This window comes from Cyprinus carpio, unplaced genomic scaffold (assembly GCF_018340385.1).
Source record: "Cyprinus carpio isolate SPL01 unplaced genomic scaffold, ASM1834038v1 S000006625, whole genome shotgun sequence".
NCBI lineage: Eukaryota > Metazoa > Chordata > Actinopteri > Cypriniformes > Cyprinidae > Cyprinus > Cyprinus carpio.
The window spans coordinates 615,735-642,400 of record NW_024879257.1 but is presented as its reverse complement, the minus strand read 5'-3'; the positions used below and the strand labels follow the sequence as shown (position 1 = coordinate 642,400).

Sequence of the window (26,666 nt, the reverse complement as noted above, 5' to 3'; positions counted from 1 at the left end):
GTCCGCGTGAGACATGGTGATATCAGGGTTGTGACGCGTGTAATTGGACAGTGGAAAACGCTAGGCATGCATGTAACTTTGCACTTAAGCTGGCTAGAGACGAATGCAGCTCAGCTTAAGCAGGGATGAGGAAAGTGAGGAACTAACCTGATCTCTGCTTTGTTACAGTGTTTATTTATACAAACGTTTCATTCATTGTCTTGTTAAAAAATGTGATCCTATTAATGTATAGTATACAATTACACTGTGCTTATTATACAGTAGTATACAACACTTTGCCATTATTGTGTGTGACAGTTACAGTGTCAGAACACTCAGTGAACAGTCATGAGTGTGTCATCTGAGGTCCGTGTCCTGACTTAAACCACATGAACAACCGCAAACAACTGAGTCTGGCCAGCAGAGTCTATTAAAAACAGTGTTTTCTAGGGAACATGAGCCGCTCTATGACTCAGAGCTTTTTTGGCTTAATTAGACGGTTGAATTGAAACAACGAGCGGAGAGAGACTGGGCCTGAGGTTAAGAGCAGGCGCAAGTAATAATAAAATTACAGAGCAAAGACAGAGGGATGAGATGAGACAGCGGATGATACCAGGTTTTTTGCCGCACTGACATACTGGATGTGAATAATAGTGAATCAGAACCACATTTAGTGGGACAGAGATGAAAATTAATATCAACAAAGACAAAAAACAACAAGAAAGTTGGTGAAGAAAGAAAAACAAAATGACTCATCCTGCCACACTAAAATAATTTGGGCAAAAACTGTAAAAATCTCAGAAATGCACTTACATACAAACACACACACACAAAAAAAGGATCGGGAGGATTTGAGACCACCATTCATGAAAACATCAAACGAGGGAAAGAGAATAGAGAAAAATAGAAAGAGATATTTTGATTGTAAATGCAGCCTTGGGTGAGCATAAAAGTTTTGTTTTTCAAAAACCCCAAAATATTATAAAAACATACCCTTATATCCATGAGCAACTCTTCAATCAAACACACGCACGACCGCAGACTGACCTTGTTTGGTGTCTAAACAGCTGTATGTGTGTATGAGAAGTCAGATTTTCCATGGGGGAGTAACTCCCATTTAACAGAAATTTATTTTTATAGCACACACGTTTTCACATGTTTTTCAACATATTTCTCCTTATGTTTGAGGAGAAATGTAAAAAAGGTTCCTCGCCTCATACAGTCAAACATGCCAATAACGAACAGGGAATCAACCATATAAAATAAACCAAAAAAGCATGTTGTTCAGTTATATCTTAATATCAATTCTCTCAAATCAATTAATCAAAACTTTCTTCTTGAACTTAATTTTGATACCAATGCTCTTACGTTTCAAACATGTATGAGTTGCTTTCTCGTGTTAAACATAAAAAATAGATATTTTTGAAGATGCTTGGTAATCAAAATCAGTTGTAGTTGCCATTGACTTCCATAATAGGAAAAAAAAGGTACTATGGAAGTCAATGGCAACCACCCAACTGTTTGATTACCCGCAATCTTCAAAATATCTTATTTTTTATGTTTCAACATAAAAAGCAACTCTTACAGGTTTGGAACCGACAAGAGGGTGAATAAATACAGAATTTTTTCATTTTTGGCTGAAACTATCCCTTTAACCAATTGCTTCTGGGATTAAGGAAATTGTTAAAAAATCCTCACAGTCAAACCAAATGGCACTACAGTGTCAGGGTCTACATAGTGGATATCATAGAGTTATGGATTGTGTTTTTGTAGTGTAGTTGTACCTGGTACACTGTCTACAGTGTTCTGGGAGGTTGCGGGAAGCGATGGAGATTGTGTCCGGACTGGCTGCTGGCATCACCCTGGCTGTCTGCGTCCTCAGTCCCGTTTCCCTGAAGATTAAATAAGATGTAGAAACTTAACTTCTATTGCACTCACATGCCAATCTTTAATACCTAGCAACAAGGTCGTGGATTAGAGGAGGTGCAAAAAATTTGGAGTAAAGATATATTGATTCTCCTCAGTGCAGATTAAAGAGAAACCTGACGCAGAGAAAAAATAAAAATCTGTTTTAAGGGAATGAAGACAGAAGGTGGGTGAGGTTCAATACCTCTTGCTGATGCTGCCCTGTCTGCTGGGGTTTTGGGAGGGGTATGGGCTCCTTTAGTGCCCCCTTCAGGTGAATGGGTTGCGCTCTTGAATCACTTCCCTGATGTTCCGGATCCACTCCTGTTTCACTTCTATACTGGAGGCCTTTGGTGGATGAGAGGATGGGTAAAGAGAGCGAAGATGAAAATGCAAGATTGTGCACGAAATGCACAATCACTCAAGTGAGTTAAAATGGCTCAAAGCAATGTTCACGGCAGGGTCAGAATTTAACCAAAACTTAGAGCAGATTACCCCTAAATATGAGAAACATACCCCAGATATTTAGTATTTAATATGTAATTTGTTAGGATTTGTAATTTGAGAGACATTTGATCTATTCCTAACATGGGGCTGCAATTTACATTTATTTTTATTTTTTCACAGTTCTCTAAGGACTGAAGACTAAATAATAGGCCTTTGTGCAAAGAGTCGCATCAAAATATTATGGTTGCATTTTTTATTTCAATGATAATTATTTATAGATTAAACTGGTAGCAGCATGAAAAAAAAAAAACAATTGTTTGAACCCTGTAAAGGCCTGACATAGAGTAATAATAAATTTAGCAATTATATAATACTTTTTAATTTTTTAATAGTCATAATATCAAATAATGCATGTTAAAAAGTACCCTCATAAGGGTAATAATATCTCATTTCTACTAGCATTGGCCACTATGTTTCCTGCTCTTGGGTTTATCTGACACTGATATCACCACAGACATACAGAAAAGCACATCTTACCTTGAGAACTGTTTTGTTGTCAGCATGTAGGGTGTCCGAGTGCAGGCCCATAGAGCAAACTTACACGGATCACCTTCAAATGATGTTCAGTGACGGTCCTAACTCTGATGTCTGTCCAAAACACATTTGAATTCACACTACCCTAACGACTTACTAATAAAGTGGGAAAAAAGCACTAAAGACCTCATTTTGTTTACACTTCTTGACACGTTGTCCTCCTGGAGCTCCTTACCAGCAGCTTGGTCTTGTAAACAATTTGGTGCGTCCCTGACGAGTCTTTCATTCTCTTTACTGAAAAGAAGGGGCGACGGAGAGCATCGCAAAGAGGAAGAGATGTCGTTCCCGGCCCTTGCTGATCAAGATTTGGGGTCCCACACCTGGACGGTGTCCTGTAGGATCAACTCCCCCTGTACGGCCAGGTTCTCATCAAAACCTGAACCAGAACAACAATTACACAAATAAACAAATGCAATAAGTGCAAAAAATATTAAAAACTCATCATCGATCTAAAATTCAGATTCTGGCTTTATCAAGCAAATAAACAAATATAAATATTTAATGAGAAATACTAAGCCTACTGTAGAAGAATAATTTTTAATAATACATGAAGTGTTAATAATAATAAAAACAAACAAAATTGTATTTTTTTTTATAATAATAAAAAAAAAAAAAATCTGGCAAAATGCATTCTCTCTTTAAAAAACAGTTTGTGAACAAATAATATCATCTGTTTTCAAGACAGTCGTCATTCATAAGAAGAAATGCTTTTAAAAAAGCTATTTGGCTGCACTTAAAGAGGGGATCAACTTGTCTGCACACGAGTTCCGTTTTCAGTTACAGCTGCCGTGATTATCGCTCACCCTCCAGCATGCTGAACAGTGCATGGCATCATTAGCACGTTTAGGCACCACTGAGCATCACAGCTCTCCAAACCCCCCGTCCTTTATTTCTCCTTTCCCTTCCTCACAAGCATGTCAGCACAACTCCTTGTTCACGAACACATTTGCACCAACACCAAAAGGCCGAGACACAAGAACACAGAACCATTTAAGTGCTGCAAACTGGATTCACATCAGGTTAAGGTCTGAACAAACACACTTCCAATCTCCACCTTCAGTAAAAGCTTGGTAGAGATGTGGTGGTATTCTCTGAACGGGGTTTGATCAGGTACGATGAGATTGAAATTGGCCAAGGGATCCATGTCTCCGCTGGTATCTCCTGTGAGAAACAGCATGAAATACATTGTTATATGATAAACAAAAATAGGTTAACCCAGCCTTTTCTGGCCTAAAATGGTATTCAGCTGATCTAGCTGGTCTCTCCCTTACTAGTCAAACAGTTTTTCTAGTTGGTTAGCCAGCTGGAAATGTCCTCAAAACAAGTACCCAAAAGTCCATTTAAATCCCACCCCCTCCCAACAGACCTATTTACCACCCTGGTTTATCTGTTTTTTACACATCAGATGTATTCACATTTTTAAAAATGTACAACATTCTCATATTATTCTGACTAAGTCATATAATACTGAGTTTTATTCATTCGGAATGAGTAGTAATGTGGATGACAGCAGCTATCTGGCTCCCCCTGGCTGGTTTATTGACAGTCATACCTAATATCTCAACACCCAATGCCACACAAACCTCCCAAGGAACGCGAAGAAAAAGAGAGCCGAATCACATCAAAGAATCTTCAGCCCTGGCCCCTGAGGAGCTGACTGGAGTCAGGTTTTGTTTTTGCAGTACGTTACGTAACATGGGGGAATTTATCCCTTCATACAATGGAAAAAATAAACACATTCACTATTCTGATGTAGGCAACCTCACCAGAGAACCAGAAGCTACTGTAAACATTAATTCTTCACAGCTGAATTTATATTTTGGACCTTTCAAGTTTTAAATAATGATTAACAAAATACAGCGTTGGCAAATTTCCTTATGTTTACAGCCTCGCAGCACACATTGGTTTTTTAAATATTCATGAACGGAGTAAAATGATGATGACTAGGTCCCATCCTGAAAATCACAATGTTCTCAAAACAAAGAAAAATTAAAGGAAAAGCCGATGATTCATCTGTATCTCACCCATGGGACAAAACAATGGCCACAACGTTTCGGGAATCGTCTGGAAGCTGCTCATAGTTTTCCAGCTCTTTCAGAAAAAAAACGCTGCGAAAACAAACAATGGCAAAACATAACTAGATTTGAACACTTTCTAGAAAGAATATCGCCAGAGGTTGTTTGTTGTTGCTAATGACAAATATTTGGAGCCATTTTGAGCCTATATCAGCATGAACATTCTGCCTTGGGTGAGACATCAGTGTTTACTACCTCTATACTATATAGTTAAGATTTTATTTTTGCAGTTCTCAAGCTCGTTCACATCAAGAAATGATAACTATAAAGATTACAATAAGTAAGCGTCCACACCACCCAGTGGACAATATTGTCTGTTTATTCTAAGCGCACGCTCGTCTGCCGCTTTAAATTCTCCACCAGGATAACAGCAGGATGGATTCTGATTGGACTGTCAGTTTTTTATCGTTCATCAGCTGGAGAAAAGTCCATTTGAAAAGTGATTCTAACGATCTTCGTTTCGCTGTCTTATCGTTATAGTGTTTGGTGTGTGGACTCTGCTATTCTTTCAATATCGAGAAACGTTTTTTAGAACTATATCTTTATCGTTATCTCTTATAGTTATCTTCCTTGATGTGAACAGGCAAGCTTTTTTATTTTAATTGTTAAGTTTGTAGTTACATGTGGTATGCCGTTGGTGTAGAATTGTTTAAGTGTTTGTTTATTTATTCATTTTTATGTTCATTTATTAATTTTTATTTAGTTTTAGGAGGTGACGCTAATTTATACTATAGTAGTGGTTTTGATTGAAAAAGTTGTTATCTAGAAATATTTAGTCCCGCTTCATAAGTTTCATTTATATAAGCCTTTAGAAGTAATGTCATAGTCTTTTTCTTTCTGCAAATATTTCTCTGATTTGTGCTATTTTGCTGTATGTGGTCAGTATTCATTAAAAGCGCTTGGTTTTGAAAAACGCATGAGCTTGGTTGTTGGAAATTCATCCAAGACTCCTGAATGTTCCCAAAAGATCACATGTTCTGGGGGTGTGTTGCCACATGAATTCCAGATGGGATCTCAAGACACCACGCGTGTCAGTTTCCCAGAGAAAGGTCTGCACAAATAAATGCACAAGGCCCGGAGGTCGGAGTCATCATCCTAAGTTCAAAACAATCCTCTTTTTTGAAATCAGACAGCATTCTCAGGCAACAGTACAGTACCGGCGTAAACTATGCAACCTTGGAATGGATCTTGCAATCAAAAGCCATGACTGTCTGAGATCAGTAAGAAAACCTCTAGAGCTTCCCTTTGACAGAAGAAACACTCTCACCTCCAAACACTCCTGTAGGTCGCGACATAAGCTCTTTCTGTCTGGAGCAGCTCAGCCTAATATACCTACAGAAGACCAAAACACCCACTGAAAGCCAACTAATTACAGACACTGAAATGCAAAGAACGCCTGAGACAGCATTTTCATAACACAAAGCTAATTCCTCAGGAAATGATAAAGATTAAAAAAGGATTTCGTGTGAAGACGAAGCTATTGATGCTGTGATTTAGTTTGGGACTATCGTCCTAACACTGCGCACAGGAACCGCTAGCTTGCCACACATTATGAGGATTCTGCGAGTCATATTTAAAAACTTCTTATTCATGAACGGTATTTCATCACTCACTCTTTCTTTTCTGGCAGATTTCTTCTTTTCCTCATTAACCTCTTGGTCGGGATCGCTGAGGTTGGCCTCTGGGTCAATGTGGGTCACGCTGGCTGGGATAATGTCCAGCTCTAGATCTTTACTGCCCTATTGAAGAGGACCGTTCGTCAGAGGAAATACTAAAAAACGCTGCAGGGTCGAGTTTATGCAAAAATGTTTTATATACCCTCAGGGTATAAAACCTTTAGATACAGTATTTTATAAAGCCATACAGATTTATACATATATTAATAATGCACAAAATTAAGAATTAAATGCAGGATATATTTTCTTTATTAAAGGGATGGCTTTTTTTCTCAGCCGCTCACCTCAAGAACACACGGTCCTAACCGGAGAAAAAAAACAAAAGGTGGTTGACGGTCCAAGCTGCAGCTGTTGGTACTGACCAATTGGACATAGAGAATGCTGGAAAATCTGTACCGCTGCAACCACCGTAGAAACACCACCTCTTGAGCTGGGTCACAACAAAAAAAAAAATGGACATGCCCTTTCTCAAACACAAAAACAGACTACCAGCCAGCTGGATCATACAGCTTTACCTCTTCTCCTGTGTTTGCTCAAGGTAATAGTCAAAGAAATCCCACGTTGATAGCACGCATTAAGTCTCAACACATGTACTACCGCGCCCGGATCCCTCTTTTACCGTTCTCTGTTTTTTATATACATAATAATGCTGTTCTTTTATAATAGATATGTAAAGGTAATAGAATTGTACAAAGCCTTAGTGATAGACAGATATACTTTTTTTCACTCTCAAGATGATCTAAAAAGGTGGCTTTTGGTTGTTTAGAGAGTTATGTTTACGGTAATTTCTGAAGTTTGTGCTCCACAAAAGCATGGAAGACTGGTCAGGATATTCTTCATAATAATTCTGCTTGCATGCACCACAAAAGCATTGAAAAGGTTTAAGACAAACCTGACAGTGAATATATGATGACAAAATTTGGTGGAATAACTGCCAACCACCTGACTGAGGTTGTTTAGGTACCTTTTATGGACACACAGAATCTGTGTGTACATCTTTTTTAGTAGTTCCTGAGGTTTTTTTTAAGCTGGTATCACCAGCGATGTGTGTGTGGACAGAAAATATTCTCCGGTCTCCTGTAACCATTCTAGGGGCCTTATGTAGAGAGAACAGTTTTAAAAAAATTTAAAAACAATTTCATGTGTTGATTTACAATCTCATTATTGGATAATGTTAGCATAGTGTTTCTACTGCACCAAATAACTGCTAACTGGTTTAAATATAAAAGGTTGCTCAGGGCGGAGTTGCTGGGTGAAAAAAAGAAGGTGCGACGTATTATGTACTGAATGTGCATTGTTTAGTGTATTTCCAATCTAAGAGTACACTTTCCTGACAAGTGTTTCCCACACATGACTGTTTCATAAACACTTAAAAAGTGCAATTTGTGAAGTAACAATTGAAAGTTTTACATAAGAAAGGAGTACATTTTGACAAATCATTATGGAAGTACTTTAAAGAAGTACAGTGTTATTTTAAATAAATGTATTTAAATAAATATATTTGACTGACAATTTTTTTAAAATCGCAATGTCAGCATTACAAATGTGTAACTACCAATATATTTAAATGCATGACATAAAGTTTCAATAGAAATGACAAATAAATATTTTTGGTTTTATGAAATGTTTCTCTAATACATTTTAGACAGGTATACTTATCTATCAACCCATTTTATTAAATAACAACAGAATTCCTATTATGAGTCCAAATTTACCTTAAAGGGTCACAAAAATAACATGTTATTGTTTTTAAATTTAAATTAACTTAATACATTTATCTTTCCATTTAACTGCAATTAACAATAAGCAGTTATGTGTCAGAAAAACATTAACATTCAGCGATCTAACTTAAGGAGTTCTTTACAAGTATTTAGTTTCTGTAAGAACGTGTCTCTTTTTTAAATGTTTACTAAAGTGAGCTCGGTCATTTCCATAGGGTAAGACAAAACCCAAACCAACGCAAACCACCAATCAGTAATCGAATCCTAGAAAAAAACGTTCTGGCAAAAAACCTCCATCTCACGCATTCAATCCGCTTTATATGGCATGTCGCATTCAAACATAACTACTGTTTGGCCATTCGATCTAAACGAATGGCGAGTACTTAATTTTATTTCATAGATTTGCCCCGAAATGAAGGACCATACGATTTCGCCGTCTGTTAGGGAGTCCGTCACTCATGGAATGGCTATACATAAGACTACACAGACTAGATCAATAAACAATTTAACAAAACATTCATCACAGACACATATCAGATCAAACATAATTACATAGTTTAGCACATTACAGACATACATAATTTCTCGACCGAGTACAAAAGTGGCTTTCAACACCTAAGTCCTGACACTTACCCTTATTTCGGGCTTGGGACGTAAGATCATAACAAAGTGGCATCGATTGTGGCGGAGCAGAACCCCAAGGCATGCTCTCAAAAAGTTGTCGATTTTTGTATTTCTCAAAAGACCTCTGCTGTGAGACGTGCCCAAGTACACTCCTGAAACTGTCGAGATTTTCACATTGTTCACCTACTTTAACGTTTGTTTCTCATTGATTATTTTTGACTGTAGATTAATTTTAAATAGTGGCAGATGTCATGATACTCAGGGACATGTTTCGTACACGCTACTTATTTTGTGCAAGGTTCTCTTTCTTAAAAGGAATATAAAAAGATGTGTTGACTCCAAAATTAAAAACGTGACCACACTGTGGTCCGTATGGCTGATTTTAGCTCTTTGCTCTAGTTGCGATGTGTTTTCCCAATATCTGAACGGACAAATTGGTGAGAGAGCTGATGTTCTTGTGTTGCAGGTGTTTGAATCTGTGGTACCTTCGATACAAGGTGCTACCTTGAGACTTCTTTTTTTCTGCATCCCAGGTGTCTCGTTGGATGAAGGGGGCTGACGTGTTGGGATCCTCTGGGCCGTTGAGCCAAATTATTCTGCCACTGTCGTGCGATACGTTGATGCCTCGGCTGTACGCCAATTTATCATCGCCCCCCAAAACACTTCAACATCACCTGCACCAGACAATATGCGCATAAGTTACAGTCCTCAAGTTGTGTACCGCACCATGCTCATCAGCGATTACTGAACATAAATAAGCCGAAGCCAATGTAATGCCAGTACAGATGTCTTACCATATATCCCACAATTTCTGCCATCGAAACAATTATCAAATGTACATAAGTGTATCACGGATTTATTCCAGAATTCATGCTTGCCACAAATCCAACAAGATCTGATAACAGCGTGCGGTTTTTCAGTAGATTTCTGGATACTTATACTAAGGGGGAGCTAAATTATTTCTGTTAAGCACAGGACAGAGGTATCCATGGTTCACTCGTCACCATAATTATATTTTTATTTTTTATTCCCTAGATAACTACTTACCATTCCAAAATGCAGCCCCCTTCAGAAACGCCTCCACCATTCCCCAGCTCCACCTTTCTCAGGTCCTGCTAACGGCTGATCCTGTATGCTATGGGGGTTTATTCATTGGGGTTGTTATAACGAGTGGGGGGGGGGGGGGGGGGGGTTGCAGCCGCATTATTTTCTTACACATGCGCACAGATACGCATCATGTTGTAGGCTTTTTTTGAACTTGCCACGTCTTGGTACTATGCTCGGTCACAGCAGCCTTCACCAGCAGCCGCCATCAACTACACTCTATGCCTCTAAAAACCACCCACATCCACATTGTCAATTTACATTTTACCACTGACCATCACATATCCGGATTGTACCATCTATGTACACTATGCAAAAGGTCTTGAAACCACCCCCTTTTATAAAAATGAACGATCTAAAAAACCAGGGCCTCTTAAAAATCCCGTGCTCATGGGTGGGAGGCAAACGAAAAAAAAAACCATAATATGAACGTGCAAATGGCATAGTTCCAATTGAGTTTAAAGACATACTGTCTACGAAAATCACTATCCGCAACTTGTCAGCATTTCACATTCTCGTCTCAACCACAATCACAATGCCACTAGTGTTTTTGTGGCGGTGACATTAAACCACATCACATAGGTCTGTTACAACATCACACTGTTCAGATGTTTTTGTAGAAGGCCCCAATAGGGCATTAACCACTTTAAATCTTTCCGTTCCTCTTCAGCATGAGTGTGTTCTGCCAGTGTCAGGGCCACGGGTCCTCAGCTCAGTGCCCGTACCAGCGTCTTTGGCATAGTGACACCCGCCTGCAACAGATCAAGCTCCTGCCCTCTGCTGTATCTAGCACTGGCACTCTGGTGTGTGGCTCTTGCAAGGGTTCCTGCATGGATAAGAGACCTGTGAGACAGCTGAGAAAGTGGCTCAGCTTTAAAATTTCTTGATGTGTGTGTGCTTAATTTAAGTTTGTTAACTGCCAGTAACAACAAGTACACAACATGAGATGGCGGGTAATGGCCACTGATGTGCTCCTTAAAGGATCAACTTAATACACGATTCAGTTTCACGTCCCTGCTGCCGTTCAAAGTTCCAAAACAAGCAGTAGGTGAAGCACAAGTCCTGATTGCTTCCACAAGCGCACAATGCTGGATGAAAAACTAGCAGCCTGTTCACTGATACCTCACGTTTAATTTTGGCGTACTTGTTATGGTCTTAATTTGATGGAAAGTGTACTGTACGTGGCCATGAAATTAGAGACCCGCTGCTGTAGGATGATTAAAACATTATATTTGGCGGAAGGGATATTTTGGCAGAACACTCAGCGCTGACTTTTCCTTTTTGTTTAGAGAGCGCCTGTCGTTAGTGGACGCATTATTATACTCAGCAATTTTGCTGAAATTAAAACTCAGTCCTCATGGTTCAGGCAATACTGTGGCTTTCTTATTACCTGCTTAATATTTTGCTGAGTACTTGTTTTAGCTTTTTTAATATCAGACTGTTGTGACTAAACTGTATTTGAACACCATGCTCCTTTGATGAAACATAAGAAAGAGGGGCCCTTTACCACCAGATAGACCATTTACCTGTTGTCGGTCTATGATAACAGGATAACAACAAAAGGGAATAATGGTGTCCCTGACATTTCACAAAATGTGTTTTATAAACCTTGGCACAATAATTCCCTTATTGCAGAGAATGGTGTAAACAAGGGTTAATATTTAATTATTAATCTTCATATTACAGCAGAATGCGTCGCCTTGAACACAGCTGCCTGCCCCCTGCAGAGCACCTATTAAGGAGACATGTGTATATGTGTTTACCTCCATGGCAAGCTGAAAACTTGTTCATCCTCTCTCTGAAGTTGTTCCGGTTGTTCCGCTCAGATAGGGAACCTTGCATTCGTTGGGCTTCAGCTGTTGAGCATGGATTCACCGTTCCGGAGTCCAACCCAGCACCTCACCAATCCACACAACACACACCCACACACACACACATCCACACACCACACCACACACACCCACACACACACATCCCACCCACACACACACACACACACAGCGGCCATGTGAACAAAACAGGCTTCAAAAGTGAAAAATTGAACTAATGAATTATTTGGGATTAATCTGTTAACATTCAGAGGGTATTCATTTCCATTTTTTGGTTGCAGCCTCCTGCTTTTTTCCATTTTCGGGGGCAAAATTTGAGAAATGTGCTTTTCCTTGCTGTAACTCAATGTCTCGTACACTGTCAGTTACAGAAATAATTTGCCATGTCAAATAATTAATCATTCCAAATCTAGCATTCAACCATAAATCTATGACTTGTATGGATGCTCAAAACTGATTTTCAGCTCCATATACTGAATTCTCATAACTTTCACTGTTGACAAAAAATTACAATAATGTCATTATAAAAAAATATATATGTACATCAGCATATTAGAATCATTGTTTAAAGCTTCTGAGAATTCAGATTTGCCATCACAAAAAGAATTTACATTTTAAAACATATTAAAATAGCTTGCATAATAGTTAACAATATTATAGTTTTTTATTGTATTTTTGATCAAATAAATGCAGCCTTTGTGAGCATAAGAGACTAAAAAATATTTCAGACCGCAAACTTTTGAACAGTAGTTTTGTCCAGTATATAAGCATATTAACTACTGCCTTTTTTTTTCTCTATAATTTTACATTAAATTTTTATTCGTGTTCTGAGGTCATAAAATAATGCAGCTGTTTAATAAACATTCTAGTAATCGTCTCTCTCTTCATATTAAAGCGAAGATGTTAAAGGTAAAACTGTTCAACATTTCGTTCCACATCTTAAAAATCTGTAAAATGGGCATTAAGGATGCAAGAAACATTCAAAGCTGAGCGAAGGGATTACCCTCCCATGTCATGTAACCCTGCCTACATTTACATTCATTTTCTATTCAAACTGATGTACAAGAAAGTACAAATAGAAACAAGATACAATATAATAATTAAAGAACTAAGATGAAGCTGAAAAGTCCCGAGGTGACAGCGCCTCCCAATAAGAAAGCGGTGGCATCTATGAAATAGTGTGAGTGAATTGAGTTATTCATTTTCTGAAATTGCAGGGCTGCAGTCTGCACCCCGCTTTGCTCTGGATATGAGCGACAGTGTGTGTGTGTGTGTGTGTGTGTGTGTGTGCTCAAAGTGTCAAAGATAAAGCAATTAGCTGGGCACTTGTACTCAGGCTATGGCATCAGTCAGAGATCTTGGATGGAAACGGAGATGCACAAAAGCTTTTTTACCTGAATCTAAAAGTCGAAGCGTATTCCTCACAACATGTTGATGAGTGTATCTTATGGGTCTCTAAATCTGACCATTATCTGAGATGTAGCAATTGATTATTACACACACACCTGTTTGGACCTCGGCCTGCAGGTGTCGTCAGCTGAAGGCACTGCTCCAGGCGTTTTGTGTGTGTGTTCTGCGCTCACTTTCCAGCCTCATGCTGTTTTTTCAGTCAGAACTCCAGCAGCTCTTGAACTTTTGCCGCCAAGTCAACATCTTTTTCTCCAGTTATTTCCATACCTGAAAAAACATACGCAGATTTTAAAAATAAATATCAGCAGCATATACACATTGAACCTACATACCGCCTACGGCAGATAAAATATATCAATCTAAGAACCATATACAAACAAATGATGCCGTTTTCATGAAATATCATGCTGTACAAATCTTTGACAACCTGAAAGTGTCCAAATGCTGTTTGTCTTCTGCATGAACAGTATATAATCATTTAATTTGATCATAACCTAATTCTTATCAACCTCTTTTTCATGAAATGTTTTTAAGCGGGGACCAAAAGTGCTATACTTGTCCAATATTTCTTTTACAGATGATTTAGTGATACTGGTACTAGATATAACGACATACAATCAGCACCATGTCCCTAATTTCAGAGATTTAGCCCCCATTTGTAAAATACTAATGAACAAACACATAAAAGTAGGCATGCAATTTAAACCTGTTGTAATTTCTGTGCCACTAGTATCAGAAAATAAAATGACAAAACAATTATAGATTTCAAACAGGTTTCCTCTGTTTGGCCATGTGTTAGTCAAACAGTCTCAAGTAAGTCTTGAAAGACCATTGGTTTGAGCTGTCGGGACGCTAACCAATCAAATATTTCTGCAAAGAGATGTAGTGTTTACACTGTTTTGGCAGATTAAACCAACAAATAAATATAGTTGAACTTGGTATACACTACCATTCAAAATGTGGAAAAAAAAAGATTCAGGTTTCATGTTTTTGAAAGAAATGAGATGGAACGCCTACATTTATTTGAAATGCAGTAAACTATTAAACTATTATCCATTTTAATAGATTTTCAGCATCATTACGTCAGTCTTCATCTTAACATCATCCCAAAAAAAAACATTCAGAATCACTACTCAAGAAACAAGTGTCACATGATCCTTCAGAAATCATTTTAATATGCAGATTTACTGCTCAAGTATCATCATTTATGGTTGGTGCTCAATTAATAAAGGTTCTTGTTATTATCAGTATTAAAAAATAATGACGGTTTTTTGCGGTTTAATATTTTATTGGAAACCATTATAAGTTTGTTTTTTTTTCAGGAATCTTTGATTGACATAAAAAAAAAATTCCCTGGAACTTTTGATCAATTTAATTGCAATTGCTACATAAAAAAAAAACTTTTACTGTCAACTTTGATTAATTTAAGCAATCCTTGCTGAATAAAGTTTATTTTCTTTCTTTTCTTTTTTTAATCTTATAATCCCAAACTTTTGAATGGTAAGTGTTATCATGGTTTCCTTAAAAATCTAAAGGGTAAAAATATATATATTTATAATTTATTTATATATTATTATAAGTTATTTATAATTTATATTATAAGAATTTTATATATACATATTAGAATGATTTCTGAAGGATCATATGACACTGAGACTGGAGTAATGATATATGCTGAAAATTGAGCTTTGCTTCACAGGAATAAATGACATTTTAAAAATATATAAAAACAGTTATTTTAACTTGTGATACATATTCCACAATCAAACTGTTTCTCACTCTAATCAAATAAATGCAGCCTTGGTCAGCATTAGCGACAGAATTATTATCCAAACTTTTATCTCTGTATATCGTTATGTGATACATCCAAAAAGAATTACACATTTTCCATATAAGTTTTAGTTTAAGTTTATGATCAAGATAAACTAAAACTGTTTTTCAAGATTGACTATAGATTATTGCAGTGAGTTTTCTCTCCTCTGTCCAGCAGGGGTTGCTGTGCTGTGAACCTCGCTCTGACGGTTCTTCTGTCGGCTTTGATCTCAGTGAGCAGTTATGATGGCATGTGTGCGGGGAACATGTCAGACAGGTGAGCTAGATCCATCATACGATGCCTTCGCAGGTCATATGGCTGCTTAAGTTAACACATGACAGCCCAACCAGCGTTACAGAGACAGAGACTCTATGCAGGTACAGCACAGGCCATTTCTTCTACTGACCCCTTACATCAGCCCACTTCCTCAGCTACCTGTCTCCAGTACAGCCTCACCGTGGGCCGCAGTAGTCGGTTCCAATGGGGACGCGTGATGCATGGAGTGGACAGGATGGCCTCTGCAGTATCCCAGCTTCCAAGGCAACCCCATAGTGACGATGCGAAGGCCCCCATCACCATGGAAACCTCAGTATATGGGATGTAAAGGGGTGGGTTTTTTTCCATAGCAACATAACCCTGCATGCAGAGTTAATAGTATGGAGCTCGTCTTCTTCCCTCTGCTCCTTCCAATACATTCACCTTCACTGGCTGTCATGCACACATTTTTCCATAATCTTATCTTTCCACCCAATTCTCCGCTTCTCTCTCTTCTTCTTTCATCTGCACGTATCTAAGACAGCCCATAATGTGGGTAGCAGGATTTTGCTGTTGTGTCCATGGTAACTGTCAATAAAAGCCTCAGAGCACGGAGGAGTGAAAGCGATGACTGATTCACACTCTTTATCTCTCCACCGAACACTAACTCATCATCAACTCCTGCCGTTCTTTTGCATCTCTTCCTGGACACTACAGCAGACATTAGCAAGCCGTCTTACTGACACCAATAAACAGAAGAATTAAAAGCGTTGTTAAGTCAGATGTTGGATGTTGAATGTTTCACATTCACCCAACAAGATGAATTTTGAAGGGTTAGTTTGGTAAAAAATAAATGCATGTTTTCATCACATAATGTGAGAGATATGGCACTTATTTTAAAAAGAGAAGCACACTGGCATTTTGCCAAATAAAAATGGACGGAGAAAAAAAGAACAGCAAAGAAAATTAACTTAAAATCTACATCTTAAATACAGTATCTGTATATAATATTGCGTTAATTACCCCATTATAACAGATATAGTAGTTTAATAGCTATGTTTTTGAGATCAAATCTTTGCATAGCTATGACACTGGCATCTAACAATGCCTTGGGAAATTTTTTTTTTTTTTAAATAAACCATATACATAAACTCAAATAAAACAGTAAATAAAACAGTTACTGAATAAGCATGTGCCCTACTGTGTTTTAAACTCCTGAAACATTGGTGTCGCATATTTTAGAGCAGTAAATGCAATTTAAGGGGGAAAGAAATCAATCAAAATTGTGTGTGTGAAAGTATTCAGATGTAACCCCTGTTGTTAATTGTTAACATTTTCCTTAGTAACTGTAATTTAAAGGGTTAGTTCACCCAAAAATGAAAAATTGCCCATGAATTACTCACACTCAAGGTATCCAGTGTGTATATTATTACTTTCTTCTTTCCAGCCGAATCCAATCTGAGTTATATTTAAAATAGTCTTTGATCTTCCAAGCTGTTTAATGGTAGTCAGCGGGTGTTGTAGTTCATCAGTCAAAAAGGCGTGAAATAAAGCGCATCCATCCCCATAATAAAAAGTTACTCATTCAGCTCCGAGGGGGGGGTGAACAAAAAAGGCCTCCTGTAGCATGCGAATCAATGCATTTTTGTAAGAAAACTATCTATATTCAAAGCGTAATAATCACTTTAATCTAGCTTGTGCCAACAGTTGTACACGGAAGCAGCTCGGGCTGATGACATAGGTGGCTGTTGAGCATGCACTGGTAATCAGTCTCGTGAAAACCAACATCTGTACATTTTTTGTACTATTAATTACGTGACCCGGTGTTTTGTTTGAGTTCTCTGCTGCACTTCGCGTTTGTCACTTCACAGAGCAGCGCGTGCGCAATGGCGACCTCATATGTTATCCGCCTTGGAGCTGCTTCCGTTTACAACTGTTGGCACAAGCTAGATTAAAGTGATTATTACGAAATTGAATATGGATATTTTTCTTACAAAAACGCATTGATTTCGCTACAGGAGACCTTTGTTCACCCCCGAAAGTAGTGTGAGCACTTTTTTGTATGGATGGATACACTTTATTCACTTCTTTACTAGTTTGATCACACTCTGACAACACTCACTGACTGCCCATTACGCTTGTGGAAGGACAAAAGACAATTTTTTACAATATAACGACAAATGAACTGTGCTGAAGAAGAAAGTCATATACACATAGGATGCCTGAGGTAATCTAAATTCATGGCTAATTTTCATTTGGTGAGTGAGCTAACCTCTTAATGACATTTTCTTGCAGTACCGTAACAGATTAGTTACATTTATTTTGTAATTAAATTAAATAATTCCACTACAGGTAACTGATTACTCCCCAACACTGCTGAAATTACATGAAGGTGAGTGGATGAAGAAAGAATTGTAATTTTTGGGTGAACTATTTTTTTAAAACCTTTTTAAAACCCATTATTAATGCAATTGTAATTGCAGTGTAAATGCATTCATGCCACCAGTTGCAATAAACAGTCTGTCAATACATCTAAGTTCATTAGATTAAATTATTATTTTTTTGACTAAAATGATAAGCTAAATAGAAATATTAAACAAAAACTACGATAAACTATGATATCAACATGCTTCACCAAATTCACGTTTGTGGAAATCCACAGGAAATGCAGCTCAGTAATTCACAGTGAACAGACAGAACAGAACACATGGACGCTGTGAAAGGCACAAAAGAACATCTTCTGTGTGAAGGGCCTTTTGTCTACCGCCAACAAATATGGATTGCTGTGGACTGTATGCTAGTGATAGGCTTATGTTTAATTACATTGGAAATAATGTCTATTATTATGTCATGTGATGTCTATTCAATAGTTTTTCCTACAAACCTGCCACAGGAATGTCTTTACATTATCCATGAATATTGATATATGTATTGATTAATTCCTAATCATTTGAGTCATGGAATAATTTAATTCACTTCATAAAAATGTATCTCATTGTCATGGAACCTGCTTCTGATCAAGCACCCTGAGTTATATCCAGGGTTTTGTTGGAAAGAGAGGTTGTCCACACTGCTCAAAGATTCCCGCTGACCCAGACAAATCATCATTAAATGAACATCGGAAAAACCAAGCGTGAAAGCAAACACCAATAGTGATACCACACAGCAACAACTGCCAACAAACAGCAAAATCATTAACACACTGATTCAGCCCAGAACCCTACACAACTGTAGTAGCCAAACTATTACTCTCTCTCGCACTCTTCCTGTGTCCTTTACTCTGTCTCTATATCTCCTCACCTGAAGCCTGGACCTCCACTGATGTACTGGTGAAGATCCTGTCCCCTGCTGTATAACCCTCATAGGTCATGTTGTTCATGTAGCGAGTTTCCCAGCTCAGTGTGTCTGTGTAATCTCTGTTCAGCCAGCGTAAGTTCTTCTGTGTTGAAATAACCTGCTTCCATGAACACATCCCACCCACAACCAAACAAACAAACCAAAACATAACAAACATTCTCTATACGGTTTTAAGTATAAAATAAATAAAATAAAATAAAACTAATAAAAGTCAAAGAAGAAATGCTGCAGTCAAAGCAGAGAAATGCTTTTATAACAGCTAACTGAAATAAATGTAAGTGACTGTAAAGTACTAAAATTACTGAAACTAAGATTGAAATGAAAATATACTGAAGCTAAACAGAAATATGACAAACTTGAAAAGTAATAAAAATGACAAAAGCACATAAACTAAAATTAAAATTAAAACTAAAAATATATAAATAAAAGCACATTCAAAATGTTAATATTAATAAATAATAGTATATAAATAATAGTAAAATAACTGCACTGGAGGCAAGGATAATCAGTGGATAAAAACCTAAATGCTGGTTTGTCAATCACACAAAACATGTATGGCTTCAGAAGACTTGAAATACAGTGGCCTCAAGTCATACAGAACCACTTATTAATATGCAGTTTTATTGACTTTTTATTTCTTAAGTTTGACAGGCAGTTGTGTCTTAATTGACTTTCATATCATATTGAAAAGAGCAGGCGAGGATATTCTTTAAAAGAATTCCTCATCTGGATTTTTCCACAGAAGAACGAAGGCCACTCAGATGATGACAGAATTTGGGGATGAATCTATGAGATAAGGAGATCGTATACAAGTAAAACAAAACAGCAGCTACTCAAAACATTACATTTTACATAATAATACACAAACAATACGAAGATATCTTCTAAACACAGACGGCACAGAAGCACATCTGTTCAAATAAAGTTATGCTGATAATGGGTTCAGGCCATCCAACACACAAAAACACACACACCTCCAAGGCATACTGTTCAAAGATCTGAACTGCAGGAAAGATGTCAGTTTGATCCCTGGCTGGTGGAAAATCTCTCCATATGAGCCTGAGCCTCATCCAACGGCCTGAAGAACACGCCCTCGATATGAGCCACAGAGCTTGCATAGAGGCAGCCTTATACAGAACCATACGCCTTTGGTCCCCTGGTTTGAGCAGCCACACAAACCCAACCGCAACACATCCAAGAGAGCAAATCAATAATCAATTACGAGGCCGACTTTAATTCCAGACCGTACACTGTGTATCAATAATCACATCGACCCCTTAACGTGAAACCAACTTGTTCAGATCTAAACTGATCTTAAAAGTATATTATTACTAATTGACGCTACCAACCGGAAAAATGGTTGAGCTGGCTTTGGCTTTAATAAATGGTATACAGATTTGCTATCTAAATCCTGTTCTTTCAATAGTTTTTTATTTTTTTTACGTTTTCAAGTATCATATGTGGATAAAGTGGTAACTTCTGGAAATGAAAGATTTAAATATGGTTTGTTTATAATGCTCTATGGTGGTGGACCAGTAATCCAAGTATTTTTTTTTTTGCCTTTTGTAACTTTATTTTCCAGAATATCTGTATTTATTATCAAAATTTTTATTTTGGAGGGCATTCCACTTTTACTTCACTACACTTGCAAAAGCATCATGCATTTTGCGTACATTTAACTTCCACTACATTTCTTAAAAATATTCAACGTGAGAACCCACTTTCTCCTCCTTTCTTTCGAGAGACCTGATAGCAGTATGCCAATTTATGAACAAGCGGATTCTTTTCAATGGAAACTGTTCAATATCTTTACTTAAAATGCATATTGAAAAGAGATTTCGATATGCCAGTGTGGCTTCTGATTCGGGATTGGCCGCTGTTCCTTGTTGAGTCGCCAGCTCACTGATTCACATTGATGTAGTCAGAGTGAATCTCTACTTAAAAAATGCAGTAAGTTCTACGATTCCTTGACTCAAAATGAGCCAGGAATATTGAGACCATTCACCAGCATCAGAATATGTGGTACATGCTAATATCAACAAAACACTAAGTTAACAATAACACTGCAACTTTAAGGATTTAGGAGGTCTGTTCCTATATTCTGTGGCAAATACTTGAATGCAACAATGTGCCATATTTTGTGTATCACCATCTCAGTGGGTTAGGGTTTGTTATTCAAAAAAATAACATTCTTCTTTCACGGTTATACATTTTTGTCTTATGTTGGCATCTGCTTTGTAAAAAATTGTTCTTCAACAACACTTTTTTTTTTTTTTTTTCCACTCAATTAAGTAGAGCTATCAGTAACCTAAATTGATATTTACTACAAGTAATCTTTATGACTTTGGATAGTGGATAACAAGCCTCAACATCCCCAGGTAATTCTGAACAGTAGGGAATCCTATAAAATATATACTGAATAAAAAATTATACTAAAGTAAAATTCAAAAAGTAAAAATTCAATTACAAAATAAACAAAACAATTACTTTAATACTATTTAATATTATAAGTATATTAAAAAATGTATGTACTTTTACTAAAGTAAAATTCAAAAGGCATGTTACTTACGTAATTGCACTATTTCATAAAATTTGGTAGGGTTGCTCAAGTAAGGGTACTCAAATACTTCACCGCACTGATTTATGATGAAATACTGTACCATAAGGAGGTGTGCTGTAAACCGCTCACAACCGCAAACAAGATGCTGAATAGGCTCCTCTCAGCTCTTCTTTGATGACATTGAGTATGGCATCCAGGGGAGCTAACTCTACTGCTGCTGCTGAAACAGTCTGATCAGCTCAACAGACAGCATCCACAGACTCAGAGTTCACCACTGGCTCACACAAGAGTCTTCTGCAAGTCCTCCATCCCGACCACAGCTACAGACGGACAGAACAGAATGACCAATTTTTTGGGCAGGAGACATTGTATTTCCCACTCCTCTGTTTGTGGTCAGATCATTTTTCAAACTGAAAGTTTTTCAGTGGTCCAGGGAAGCAAAATGCATTCAAGCAGTCAGTTAAAAACAAGCTAATGCTGAAAAAGCTAAAGATTGCAAAAGCATCAGAGATGGTGGAGAGAATAGTTACTCACGTCCAGCTTTTAGTACATTATTAATTTCAGTGTGTGTAATGGCTACGAAAGCATGATCATCTCTCATATGCTGTTTCAGAGCAGCCCAAGCAGTTTCTTATCATGCTGTGTGAAATACATACTGAACAGTAGCTCAAAACGCAACCACTGCATGAGGCATGATACACAGAAACTACATCTCTCGGCTGGATAAATCAAACCATTGTTGCACTAGTAAAAGTTTTGTGATGCATGGCGATGGTAATCAAAGGTAAAGACAATTACAGTAACATACAGGAGTCATACATTAGGCATGCAAAGATTCCAATGTATTATTGATATGCAAACAAATCTGACGCACACTGATTGCTGTAACATCATATTTTGCATGATTACATTTCAAGATATTTGCGTAGTTGCCAAATTTATATTGAGGTTTTTTTTTTTTTGTTTTTTTTTATGGATGCTGGCTAAAAAGTGTGTTTAATGTGAGGGTCAATGGTTTAGTAATTCTGAATGGATCCATATAGTAACAGCTGCCAAATTGTGTTCTGGGTACTTGTTAGAGCATTGCTTGGAAGTTTGTTGAAGGCAAGTGCCAGAGGGTGTGTCACTTTGAGGATGATAGAGATTTAACTGGTTATTGATTGATGGCCCGATTTGCTAATGTGTTCTGGTTCTGAATTTCTAGATCATTTGTTTGGGGAACCACTAGAGGTTGTTGCTAGAGTCTTCTTTAGGACGTTTTTGGAATGTTGCACAGAGTGCTGAAAAAGATTTCTCTTCTTCTTTACATTTTAAAAATACTGGTCTAATAAGAGGTTGTTTAAACAGAATCTCATTATGTTGTTGGATTGTAAATTCAGTTTAGTTTTAATTTTGTGCTTGTCCAGTCCAGTAAGTGGAGTTAAGAGCTACTAAACAAAATCTACGCATGAACAGAGATCAGTCAAAACTGTTAGAACTATTTGAGGAAGCTCTGTTTGCAATACTGTGTGTGTGCAATACCTCTTTAGTGTGGGTGTGAAAAGACACTGAGATATCCAGCAGTAGCAGTTTCCTCTGCTCCACCCTCCGTACAAACTCCTGAACTCTGACCTCCAGTTGATGAAGCGGCAAGCGTGAAATCTCTTCCTGGATCACACTTCTCCGTCTGAAGCCAGCTGCTCACTTGCCTCCAAGAGCTTATCCATTAGTATAAGTGTTCTGGGCGAGAAGCGAGTGAAGAGTAGTACATTAAAAACCTTCTTCCTTGAATATTAACAGAAACTCAATAGTATGATGATGAATGATATCACTGCTGCATTGCTCAATTTTGCTCCTCTCTCATCCAAACAAAAAAATACACACTCAAGCACAACATAAACTGATTTGGTTCCAACCTGTGCCACCTCCTGGAAGTCATCGTGCGTTTTTGTAGTGCTCTTGCCCTGTGTACAGACTTCCCAACTCCTGTGTGCTTACTGAGGGAATACCCTGCGCCATGGTTTTCAATCCAGTCCAAGACCTGCACACACACATACATAAACACTGGATAGTCTATTTCAAATTTAAAGGTATATTATGGATTAACGGTTATAAACTGCATGATCATCACTAAAATCAACAATAATAATTATATTTGAATGCAATAAATCAAATAAAAATTTAATTTGGCAGCATGTTTAGCTGGACTTCTGGCGTCCCATACTCTGGAATTTGTGCTCTGCATTTAAGTAGTGAGCACACACACACACCGATGAACACACACTGAACGGTGGGCAGCCAATGGCGGCACCAGTTCAGGGGTTCGGTGCCTTACTCAAGCATCTCACCTCAGTCGTGGTATTGAAGGTGGAGAGAATGCTGGTTATTCACTCCCCACCAACAATTCCTACTGGTACCGAGACTCCTAACCTGAGACCTTTGGGTTACAAGTCCGACTCTCTAACCATTAGGCCATGACTGCTCTAAAGTGTTATGACTATGCTAAAATTTTTTTCTTATTTGTGATGTTTCTTTCCTATATAAAAAAAATACACATCCTAAGAGCAAGTCAGAGCTTAAACATTTAGTTGGAAAGAGGCTCAGGGGATTTTTGAAGGTTCAGCAAACTTTGTCAGTTAGAAGTCAAAGTTCTTTAGTTCACTGCACAAGCTCAGTGCTCATGTAGGCCTCTGTTTCTGTCTAAAGAGGTCCTGGAAAGGATCCAGTCACATCAAAGAAACAACACAGTCCTGACAGAGAACCGGTGAAGGTACAACTAAAAGCCCCTGAAGGCGAACGGGCCTCAGGAAGTAGAGTGAAATTGTTGGAGGTATTTGCCAAGGACAATACTGCCGCCCTCTCGGTGGACACTGAGGCAACTTCAGTCAACTCTATGAGTCAGGAGTCCATGTCACATCCTTGTCACTCTTCTCTCCTAATGCTCTCTGCACTGATATTTGTTCTGTCCGTGGGAGAAACATCGTTACATTCTGCAAAGATTCTAAAACAGCTGCTGAAAGGTTGAGAGGCTGGGGTCACATTCGTCAGATATTAAATTCTGTGGGTATACTGTGTGTTGACGAGTGCATGCATGTTTGTGCACTGCATGCATATCTGAAGTGGTTCTAACACATGATTTACATGTATTTACCCTGCTGCACATCTTGTTGAAACACACACACAGCTGAAGTCCCTGGTGCAGTCCCGAGCTTCGCGGTGTTGCGAAGAGACCTCCCAGCCCTGCGATACTGATGAACCACCTCATGGACCCCCCTACAGAACCCACCCACCGCCTGGACTGTCGTCGGCCCCTGCGGCAGTAGACCCCGAGTCAGCCGGAGCTGAGGCCTCTGCAACAATCCAGTAGTGTCTTTCCTTTCTGACTGACCTGCAATCGCAGAAAATATTACATTTGATAGTCAGTGGGGGCCAACAACAAATCATTTACTACATTTCACAACAATATTATTTCGAACTAAAAGAAATTGAGACACCCTCCAAGACAATAACAAGTTCCGTTTCTGGAAAAATTCTGTTTTGTTCTTTTCAATGAATAACTTCACAAATACATTGAGTGATTCATTTGTGAATGGGAAAGATCCAGCTGCAGCTGTTCTTGAGTCAACTCACTGATTCAGTGAATCATTAGGAGCGAGTCTCTGGTTAACAAACTCAAGTCAATCGGTCATGTCTGACTCAAAATTAGTCTAGAACCAGAAGAAATATGACACTCAGAGCTCAAGTGTGCAAAAGATTTGACTAATGGAACATACAGTAAGTTGCTATTTTATAGTAAGTTGCCAGTTTTATAGTATTGTTTATTGTTATACAGTTATACAGTACATGACAGCCATTTGTTTGTGAACTAAATGTTTTAAAGAAATAGCTCACCCAAAAATTTTAATTTGATGAAAATTGACTTTCCCATTACAAGTAAAAAAAGTTGTGTGTCTGCAAGGTTTAAGATTACGGTTTAATGATAAAAGGTCCTAATGGTGGATTTGTTTCATACAAACATGCAGCATTTCACTTCACAATATGTTAATTCATGTTACTGGAGTCTTGTGATTCTACTTGTGTACTATTGTGATGTTTTTATCAGCTGTTTGGACTCTCATTCTGACGGCACCATTCACTACACAGGATTCATTAGTGAGCAAGTGATGTAAAAATTCTCCAAATCTCCAACACAAAGCTTTGTAGGCTACATTTCATGTTTAAAAAGTGTACTAATAAAGCAGTTCCTCAAAGGCTCACCTCTGTATTATGCTGCGGTGACCTGCTCGTACAGATTCTGGTGGTTGTGAATGGGCCATCTCAAGTTCTTGCGTTTGCTGTCGGCAAGCCGACCTCACCGCATGACTTCACACCCATCCCTCCATGCTGGAAAGAAACTAACAGAGAGAACACCCTCTTAAACTTTATAGCATAAAAGGGTCCTTGTAATAAAACCAGAGAGGCACAGAGGTGCACAGTTTGTACACACTCATTGTTAAAACAAGCTCAGACATAATTAAACAGAGTTGCGAGGATCATACAAATTGGGATCATAAATCACAGGCATGAAGAAGCTATGTGTGCACATTTCGCAAAGGAGTTTATTAATGAGAAACAGACTAAAACTGACAGGGAGCATAAAGTACAGTTGCATATAAAAGAAATTCAGAATTATTAAAAAAATGGATCAAATGAATCAAGGAACCAAACTAGTTGGGACATATAAACATCAAAAATAAACAGTACTTACGGGCAGCTGTTATGGTGAGGTGCTAAATCTGATTAAATAATTACTTTTCTTGGTAGTCTAATGCAGTCATAGTATGAATCAGATATATTAAATATCATATTTTTTCACTTTAGTAAAACCACATGAAGCACTTTTTAGGTAACCTCCCAAAACAGTTTTACAGCGTAGAAATACTCAGGGTAAAATAGTTACACTGGGGGTGTAAAATTTAAATGATTCATCACAATGCATCAATCTGACAATAAAAATATAATGCATTCATTAAATCATACACATTGATTACAATATTACAATTTAAATTGTAATGAAATGTACCAAATGACTGAATCAATCGTAATCGAATTAAACTGAGGCCAAATTTCTTCAGACTAAATTGTTGACTTCACATTGTTAATAAAGAATAATAATCACATTCTTGTCTGAGCAATTTTTTTGCACCACTAGACATAGTGTAAAATAAAACTAAATAATAAAAAACTAAATAAAACATTAATATTACATTTATTAAAATATATAATTTATATAAATATAAATGTAAATTAGAATAAAAATAATTAAAAGTAATAACATTAAATGAAATTAAAATGACCC

General features: G+C 37.6%; 1 pseudogene; it reads right to left on the bottom strand.

The window, feature by feature from the left end:
- LOC122134598 overlaps window positions 1–26,666 on the bottom strand; it is a 53,465-nt pseudogene that overhangs the window by 8,685 nt on the left and 18,114 nt on the right.